This window comes from Salvia hispanica, chromosome 4, assembly GCF_023119035.1.
Source record: "Salvia hispanica cultivar TCC Black 2014 chromosome 4, UniMelb_Shisp_WGS_1.0, whole genome shotgun sequence".
NCBI classification, from domain to species: Eukaryota; Viridiplantae; Streptophyta; class Magnoliopsida; order Lamiales; family Lamiaceae; genus Salvia; species Salvia hispanica.
In genome coordinates, this window is record NC_062968.1 from 667,807 (window position 1) to 678,048 (window position 10,242).

At 28.9% G+C, this 10,242-nt stretch overlaps 1 long non-coding RNA gene across 1 annotated transcript; it reads left to right on the plus strand.

Moving 5' to 3' along the window:
* Positions 1-8,717: 8,717 nt before the first annotated feature.
* Positions 8,718-9,207, plus strand: LOC125218651. The gene is made up of 2 exons (XR_007175995.1): positions 8,718-8,856; positions 8,948-9,207. It is a non-coding gene; the product is annotated as an uncharacterized LOC125218651 (long non-coding RNA).
* The last annotated feature ends 1,035 nt before the right edge of the window (positions 9,208-10,242 follow it).

The following is a 10,242-nucleotide window of genomic DNA, read 5'->3' on the forward strand; positions in this document are numbered from 1 at the left end:
GGACATAACGAAATTACGCAAAATCCATGAAAATGAAACCCCATAAGCTCAAATCCCTATCTTTCTTGATCCAATAAAATGTCACCATTATATATCTTTTTTGCAGGCAATTTGAAAAAAAACAAAAATCCTTTTTATTCTTTTCTTATTGGTATCATCCTTTTCTCATCATTCCCATATTTTGCAGCTGTCTTCCTTGATTTTTTTCTCCATTTATAAGGACTCATAAATCTAGGACACATTGAAAAGGTTGTTTCCCTTTTGGGAGGGTTGTTTTCACACTTCATCTTTTGCAGAACACCCTTTTGTCTTTAAACTTCAATCATTAATCATTTTTTTCTATTTATATTCTTGTTCATTCTTTTTTCTTCTAAATCCACCCCTTTGAGAAGTTGAATTTGTATCCTTCCTTTTCAACTTTCTCTCCCTCAAAAAAGTTCAATGGCATGCATGAAATTCAAATATTTGCTGGCATTGGAGTTTTTGTTGTTACTAACTTTGAGCCCACTCCATTTCATGGTTGAAGGTAAGTAAACTTATACTACTAAGTTAATAATTATACATTTTTACCAAGCATTTAGCTAATTAGTGTGATATGCTATTTATTATTTCATTTTTCAGGAAGACAAATCTCCAAACTGTCTAATGATCTCACAATGGTAGGTTTAATTTCTTGAAATATTTATAGCAAGAGTTTGAATTTTAGTAGTAAAAATTATTTTGTATACTGAATTGGTTATGTATATATGCAGAAAATAGGTGAAGAAAAGGTGCTCAAAATGAGACCATTGATAGGATCAAAGCCTCCAAGATGTGATGGTAAAAAATGTAAATCTTGTGGAAATTGCGAGGCAGTTCAGGTTCCAATTGTGACACCAAAGAAAATCATTTTCCCAAAACAATTATATTCTCCAAGAATTAATATTATTGCATATTCGAGAGGAGATTATATTTCAAATTATAAGCCAATGTGTTGGAAATGTAAATGTGGAGATTTATATTTCAGCCCTGGAGAGGCCTAAGAAATCCAACATCTATACTTTCTGTAATTTAATTATGTTTATCGAGCATATATATCATTTATGTGTGTTTACATAAGATATAGAATTGTGATTTGTGCAGAATACAGAATCAGAATCAAAACGCAAATGTTTTTTTAGATAGCATAGAAGTCATTTTTAGTTCGTTTTTAGTTCATTTTAGAAAAAGATGACTTGTGAAGCAATATTAAAATAACCTCCGTATTTCTAAAATCCGAATATACTAAAAACGAACTAAAAATGACATTTGTGTTGTCAAAAAAGTGACGGGTCTGTGTTCTGCAATAAGATGTGGTTCGATTTTAATCTATCTATACATATATAAAAGGCGAATTTTGGCCTTATTTTGAATATTTTTGAATTATGGGCTTCAGTTTGAATATTTAAAAGTTTTAGACCAGATTTGTAATAGATCAAAATATTGGACACCAAACTGATTCAAGCGTTTTCCGAAGTAACGTGCTAACGTATATATACATTGAAGAATTTCAATCATTAATTCATTATAAATTAATTCACAAAAGTTATATATAAGAAGTTTGTTGGATGCATCATGCGTTAGTTTCATTTTATTTTATTTTATTTTGTACATTAATTTGTTTGACATCAAGAAGGAATTAAGGAGGGGTGGAATATTTGATGAGGCCGTTACGGGTGTTTCTCATCCAAATATTGATGCCATTTATTATTTGCTAGAAATTTGATGTTGTGTTTCTATTGATTTAACGAAGGATTGCAACTTTTCTCCCATTATGCGCACGTTGCCTTCATTAAATACAAAGTTGTATTCAATCTTATTAGTAACGTATATATTTATATACAATAAAACTAATTCAATTTCAGTCTTTGTATAATTTATGTACACAAAACGCCTATCATAGCCCGCCCCTAAAACCCTATTTTCTCTCTATAAATAATCTTTCACCCAACACATTTATTCAATCAAAATTCCATATTTGTGGTAGTAGTGACGGTGTGGAGAGTGATATGCCTTCGAATGAGTATAGCAGGATCAGTAGCAGAGGATTTGAGAAGAATGAAAATTAGAAAGTGAGGCACATCTTTTATAATTTACAAAATAATTCTAGAATTAGTGTAAATTCTTGGACTACATTATCATTGTTAATCATATACGATAAACATACGTTTGTTTTTTGAGTTTTCAAATATATAGTATTTGTTCAGCTTCTAGAGTCCATGATCTCATTTTACATTATTTCATGTATTTATTCTGCTTCTAGAATTAGTGCGAAAAATTAATTCATACCCTAAATAATGTCTATTTATTAAGAAGTTTATTTTCGTCTATTTTATTGATTTTATGTTTCGGTTTTCATGCAATGAATTAATTGAGTCATCCTATTCAAATTACAATAATATTCTTTAAGATCAGTATATTTTGATTAACTTGATTTTTTTTATTAATTTATGGCAGTATAATTTTTATGGTATTGAAGAAGTCACAATCTCATTTTCATTATAATACAAACCCCACTAATTTTATTTTTATTAATAATATATATTTGTACTATGAGACGGTCAATGACAGGGTGAGGATTAAAAAATTATCATACACCACGTAATAAAGCAAATCAACGCTCTTACTAATGCAATAATATGGCAGTTACAATTCTTATTACAATTGCAGATGGATATGTAAATGCCCCTATAATCATGCTCTCAATTGTAGATTTAATTTTGTGGGGAATGGCTAGGGGTGGGAATACGGGTATCTGTAGATACCCAACCCGAAAAAGTCGGGTACTTAAACTCGAAAATCATCTAAACGTCTATCCAAAATCCGATTCGATATATTTTCGATTACTCCAATGCCCGCCCCGGGTATTCATACCCGACATATCGGGTACCCAAATACCCACTCTTTACATGTGTTAATAAATAAAAAAATTCAAAATTTATTATATTAATATAAATATAGAAATATTTTTAAAAATTGACTAATATCTTTAAACATATATAAAAGGAGGGTTTTGAGAATATTTATAGAAATGCCATTTTAATTAAAAAGCTTTTTATTGATTAAAATTATTATTATTAATAGAATTTTTAGATATTGCAGTTATATGAACGTGGTTTGAAAGGTAAAAAACTGCTACAACGTGGAGTGCTAATTGAATGCATGTAATTGTTGTAATATAAATTCAACCATTGGTACTTTTGGAAGCTTATATTTTTATATTGTTAGCCTATTTCGCAGGATACAATAAGTTTATTGATGCATAGATGTTGTATGAGTATACTTTTAATGTAGGGTTACATTATGTGCTTCTATGATTTATGGTGGAATTTTAAACGTTTAGAAAATTTATGCTAACCTTTAGTTTTTGTTTATATCATTGTGGAGTTAATTTTTTCGTGTGGTTCTGTGTTTTTTTTTCATTTCAGGGCGAATTGCATAAGAGAATGAGTAGAGGGTCGTGGACGAAGGTCGACAATGTGGTGGTATATCTGTGTTGCGTCATTTTACTGCTGCCATACTCCTATTCAATTTTGCATGGATTTAGTCTTTCTCAATATTTATATTATTATTATTAGTCTGATTAATTATAAATTAGATTTATTACTTATTGAAATGAACTATTGGCATTCACTAAATTTAGGTTTCTCTATATTATTTGCCAATTATATTTTTGTTTTTGTTATTAGTCCTCACTAATTTATATATTACCACCATTTTATTTATTTTTTTCATACTTTAATAATTATAATTTTTCTTTTCAATAGTAATCATTAAAATTTTCAGTTGTCATTCTATTTATATATTATTAATTTTGTAACATATATTTTATTATTTAAATTTTGAATTATATATGTATTTTATTATAGTTATAAGAGGTGCAACAAATGGCTCTAAGCAAACCGAGTTATTTTATCTTCAAGTGTTGTTGGAAAATGAAAAGAGCAGTAAAATTTTGACGATTTTAGTTTGTGAAGACGATGCTACTGGTTCTTTAAATTCTAAAATTAAGTGTATAATAATTGACGGAAGTGGATTATAGGAGTTTTAGTTGGAGTAGTGGCTATTGATTACAATTGGAAGTGGACCAATGGATGTTTTATTTTAGTGGGAATAGTGACTCTTAATTAATCTTGGAATGTGGTTTACAAAGATTTAAAAAATACTCCAAATCCAATATACTAACAAATACATGTATATTATAGTGAAATAATTGGTGAGTGACAGGATTGAGAAATGTGTAAAAGTGGTGATTTAATTACCTACTTTTATAACTTATAACTTATGAGATTAACCAAAAATCAATTAAGAAATTATGATTTAATTGACTAATCATAAAATAGATATAAATAACTATCATAATGTTAATAATAATAATATGTATGTATATTTTTGCCAAAATCACCGATCAATATATTTGTGTGTTATTTTTTTTCTTTATTTGATTTTATATTTTTTAATAATTCTATTTTATTTTATATATTTATGATTTCACATTTCATACAATAATATTTTTATGAATTTATAACATCATTTTACATTATAAAATAAATTTAAATAAAAAAAATGAATCGTGCATCGCATGTGGGTGATACTAGTACATATATAAAAGCCGAGTTTTGGCGTTCTTTTAAAATATTTATAAGTTTTGTCCTTATTTTAAAATATTTACAAATTATGGGATCAATTTGAATACTACATTTCGAGCCTATACTCCATAAGTTACGGTGGGAGTTTTTCTTATATTCAACCATGGGTAACTAGCATATACGTTCTAATTACTACCTTTTATTACCATTACAACACTAATTATCATTATCATATTTATTACCATTACCATTACAATTATTCAATATTGGGATTAAAGAATGAGTGCAATTTACCACCACCACCCAATTAATTTGTTTGAATCATATCTATGAATTAATGGTGTATAATTAATTTATAATGTAGCACTGACAGTTATAAACGATGACTGATAAAAAATCTGTTAATCCAAATAATTTTTATTAATGGATTATAATTTGAAAGGTCTTCATTTGTTATCAATTTAGTTTATCACATATAATATTGGCTTAAAGTCACAAAGAATATGAAAAGGTACCCATTTTCTATTTTCTATAAATTTGGCTTTTACAAGGATACTTTGCGAAAATAGAAACACAAAGATATTGAGTTCCACCAAGCTGAAAAGCTTGAAGAATTGAAGAAAATTCATTCTTGCTAGGGGCAACTTCAACAATACTTCAACTCATTTTAGGATTGAATAGCTCCTCAATCATTCTACAAAGGGTATCATGTTTTCTTTTCTTTTTTATGCTATTTTGTACAATATCTACGATCTGTTGTGTTGAACTATAACACCCTAAATATATATTTTTTTTCAAATTTCATTTACACTATTACTTCTTTGTTTGTTGAATAAAAAGAGGGAGAGATGTCACTGTTTGAACTGACCAATGAACAAAGCTTCTGTAGGAAGATGTTTGTCGTCCGAAAAGAAGATGATACATGAATATTTGACGAAGAAGATGAGAATGATAGCTATCTTTGCTAGGTTAACATGTATTATGTGAAAGTTGGAAGATATTATTGTCCCCTAATATTTTATTTGTATATAAAATATTTCATTAGATTTATATACTCTTGGTATATACTCCTAAATTTTTTTAGTCTCACTTATTTTATTTATTCACAATATGAAGTACAAAAATATTCTAACTCGCGTGTGATACGCACATTTCATGTAGTATAATTTTTCGAATGTGATATTCGTATTGTGTTCTTTGTAAATTATTTCATAAAATGGTATTATTTTTTCCATTTAAAAGTACTCCAAAAGACTACAATAATTACCTAGGCAGTTAGAACTACAATGGAGGTCCCATAAATATATACCAATTGCCAACACATTTAAAATGCCTTTATCCCCACTCCCTCTCATTAAATCTCTCAAACTACCAACTTTTTTCACATCCACTCATTTTTTAAACTTTCCTTCTCAAGCCAATCTCTAGTAATCTTGAAAAGGGGTCTAGCCACAAAAGTGAGATTACAAATATATCCAAAGATAATGTTCCCATTATTCAAGAATCAATGCTTACTTCACTTTTGCAAGTGATATGTATGATTCCTTTATTTTCTTTATATATTTGCCTCTCCACACTCTAAAACCATTGGTGAGTTTGCCATGCATCCAAATTTGAGAGCCAAAGGCTTGAAGGTGAAGCATGTCATTCGCATACTTGTGCTTGTGGCCATTTGTGTGTGGTTTTTTTACAATTTCAAGAATCCGCAACACGTGGAGAGCGATGAGAAAATCGGGAGGAAGGAGCTGAGGCCGCGGGTGGATGGGGTTGAGAGAGACGGAGGCGAAGATTTGATGAATGGAGAGGTGGAAGTAGAGCATGATCAAATGCAGGATTTCATCGATGAAGACGACAAGGATTAGCTTTAAATTTGGTAGATTTTCATGAAAAGTTGAAGAAAAAAAAGGGTGGTTTGATGAATATTGTATGAGTTGAAGGCTACCAAAAATGCAGCTTCTTTTAGAGGTGTGTAGTGCAAAGTTTGTGTGTTTTAATTGTATAGCATTTATTCTTGGTGAATAATCAAAAGCATCTTTGTATGGAGCTAGAGCATAATTACTATAAAATGGAACTGATTAGATTTATTTAATTTCCTGTATAATTAAATTATGAGGTTGTATAAGAAAAAAAATACTCTTTATACTCTAAGAGTTTAATTTTGTTTTGGTTCGTCCATAAATATGAATTTTATTTAATTTGTACTCTTATAATTGGTAAATAGATGATTCTCATGAATTCATTCTATTCAACTAACTACTACGCATTAAAAATGGAATTATGTTCTATGAACTTTTTTAACTCACATTCCTTCATAAAATTTGGGTTGAAAAAAAAATACTCTAATGATGGATGAATGGAGTACATGTTTCTTAGTTGACACAAGATTTTAGAAGTTGTTTGTTAATGCATTTAATTGAAAAGATAAAAGGTGGGTGTAAGTATTAAATGGAGAGAGAAAGAGAGTTGAATATTTTAATTGGAGTCCGAAAAAGTGGTTATGTGTATTAATTGGAAAGAGATATCGTATTTATCAAAAATAGAAATGTGTCATCTTAAGAATAAACTAAAAAGGAGAGTGTGTCATTTTAGCTTGGACGCATGGAGTACTTATTAGTACTATAAAATAGAAAAAAGAGCTAAATAATTTAGGATGGAGAAAGTAATGTGCAAGTTGATAAATTTTTTTAAATGCCATGTTTTATGTGGAAAAAATTTTCATCTACAACTACTTTAATTTTTCAATGCATTCATTATTTAAAGAAGTTCTGAAAAACTTTCCAGCTGCTTTAAATTTTACTAATTAAAAATAGAATTCATATTCTATGAACTTTTTTTAATTCGTTTTCCACCATAGTATTTATTAAAACCCTTATATTTATTAAAACTCTGGTAAAAAAAGATTCTGGTGGACAAATAGAGTACTAATTGCATAAAATAAAGAAAAGAGGTAAATAGGATAAATTTTTAGAGATTGATATGTTTTGTGTGGAAAAACTTTCCAACTGCTTTAATTTTTCAATGCACTCAATGTCATGAACTATGCAAAAGTAGGTCAAGTGTATCCCAAAATACTCAAATTTATCTTTAAATTGAAGAGTGAATTAAACACTAAGTCACACAAAAGTAATTCCTTTTCTTGAAATTTAATTCTTTCTTCTTAAACATTTAATTTCATCTTGAATTAATGCAATACATATATTAAATGTCTTCTTCAGCCTCTGAACGTGAAACGTCTAGCTTAGCCATTGAATATTGTGTGCTAATATATGTTTGTAGACGTTGGAGAAGTCGCAAATTGGCTATCCAGCCTCGTGTGGCTACCGTAACCGATGTCGCATGGGCCACTCCTAGAGCATTCAAGCCCGAACAAGGGAATTTGAATATGTTTGATATTATACTCTACTTAGAAAATTTTCAAACATTTTATCCCATTAATTTTACTATTTGTTGAAGTCCCTTTAAGGAGCTAGAGCATAATTACTAATCTCCCCCGTCCTATCGCATGTGATTGATACTTTTTCGGCATAAGTTTTAAAAATTGATATTTATTGAGTTAAGTAGAAATGATAAAGTAAGAAAAACAAAGAGAAAGTAAAATAAAAGTAATTAAATATTTTATTTTTAGCTAAAAATTAAAATCACTCACTTCTAATGAAATAACTAAAAAAGAAAAATCGATCACTTGCTATAGGACGGATAAAACACTTAAAAATTGACTAGTTAATTAGCCTATTTCCCATATAATAATGAATGATCAAGTTGTATACGAAAAAAATATTCCTTGAATATGAATCTCATTTATCTTTTACCACTTTAAACGGTAAACAAGTATACATAAATGGAATCCATATTCAACAAACTTTTTTTTAAATCACTTTCTTGAAAAGAAAACTCTAAAGATGGATAATTATAGAGTACTTATTACGTATATAAAATAAAAAAAATAACTAAAAAATAGGACAATTATTTAGAGAGGGAGAAAGTAACGTGCATGATGAAATTTTTTCCAAAACATAATGTTATGTGTGGAAGTAGCCAAGGGCCCAAGTGTATCTCAAAAATACTCAAATCTATCTCTATAAATTGAGGATTTAATCAAACACTAAGTCACAAATAAAAACATCTTAATTTTTAGCCTCCAACATTAATATGGGAGCTAAAGTAATGGCTTTTCTTGAAATTTTTCTTCTCATAGTTCTCACAATGTCACCACAAGCTATTGTAGCTAGGGAACTTCCCAACGTCTATAGTATGTTATTTTCTTCTCGAGCCTCTGAATGTGAAATGTCTAGCCCAACCATCGATTTTTATATGATAATGTATGTTTGTCAATTAAACAGGCGAGACGATGGAGAAGCCACAAATCAACCATCCAGGCTCTTCCTATATTGAAGACCCTATTTGGCCCCGGCCCTCGTGCCGTGGTCACCGTTGCCGCAGCCCTCCGCACGGGCCCACTCCTTGAGCATTCGAACAAGGGAATTAATTTAGCTATGTTTGAGTCATAGTCTATTAAATAATTATTCAAATATTTTATCCACACTTTGGTGTTGATGATCGCGCGTATCAATATATTATGTCATTGAACTTTACTTTGTAATGATTGAGTGACGTATTTTATAAATTTGTAGGTGATAAATATGCGGATGTAACTCACACCATTTATAAGTTTTGAAAATAAGATTTAGCAATTTATAAAATCCGAAACAATATTATCGCAACTCCATTTTGTATTTTTATGATCCAATAAACAACAATCAATTTACTAAAAAAGAAAACAAGATTTGGAAGACACATAAAATCAGATGCACACATATATAATCAACATTGAAAATAACGTCACATTTTGTGGCTGTATATACTGCCCTCAATTAGTTTTCATAATTGCAAATTACATTCAAAATTGATTCATAATTGATCTCAAATCTTTATATTTATACAGATGTGATTCCTCCATCCCAGAAAGATGATCCTAATTTATTTTTTGCACCCATTTTAAAAAAATTATAATAAATAGGTAAAGTTAAGAGAGAGTAAAATAAGAGAAAGAATAATTTATGTAAGATTATTCTCTATATTATTCTCTTTTACTTTACTCTCTCTATTTTAACTATTTCTTATTACTTTTGCAAAACAAGTGTGAAAAATGAAATGAGACAATCTTTCTGGGACAGTGCCGTCGTATTAATTAGTCATTTATTTTCTGTTGCCTTTCACTTTAGTTCTATGATATAACAAATAAAAGTGAATGAAAATTATAAGAAAAAATGAATCCTATTTTTATAATAAAATACTAGTAATAAATAAAATGTTAACTAAATATGGTGTCAATTTATTAAAAATAGTAAAAATAAAATAAAATTACCAATATAAAACATTTAATTAAGTATGAAGAATAGAATTTTCAATTAAATCACTACTATATCGGGTAATATTTATTCAATTTACAATTAAATCTTTTCAAATTGTACGGCTCCAATAATCAGCGGTTATTTTATAGCTATAGCTACTGTGCTAGCGTCGGAAGCAATTCTCTCTCTCTCTCTCTCTCTCTCTCAGTCTTCAATCGGAAATTCTGGGTTAGTATTTGCAAATTCTCACGAATTTATGATTGCACATTGAAGCTAAACTAGCT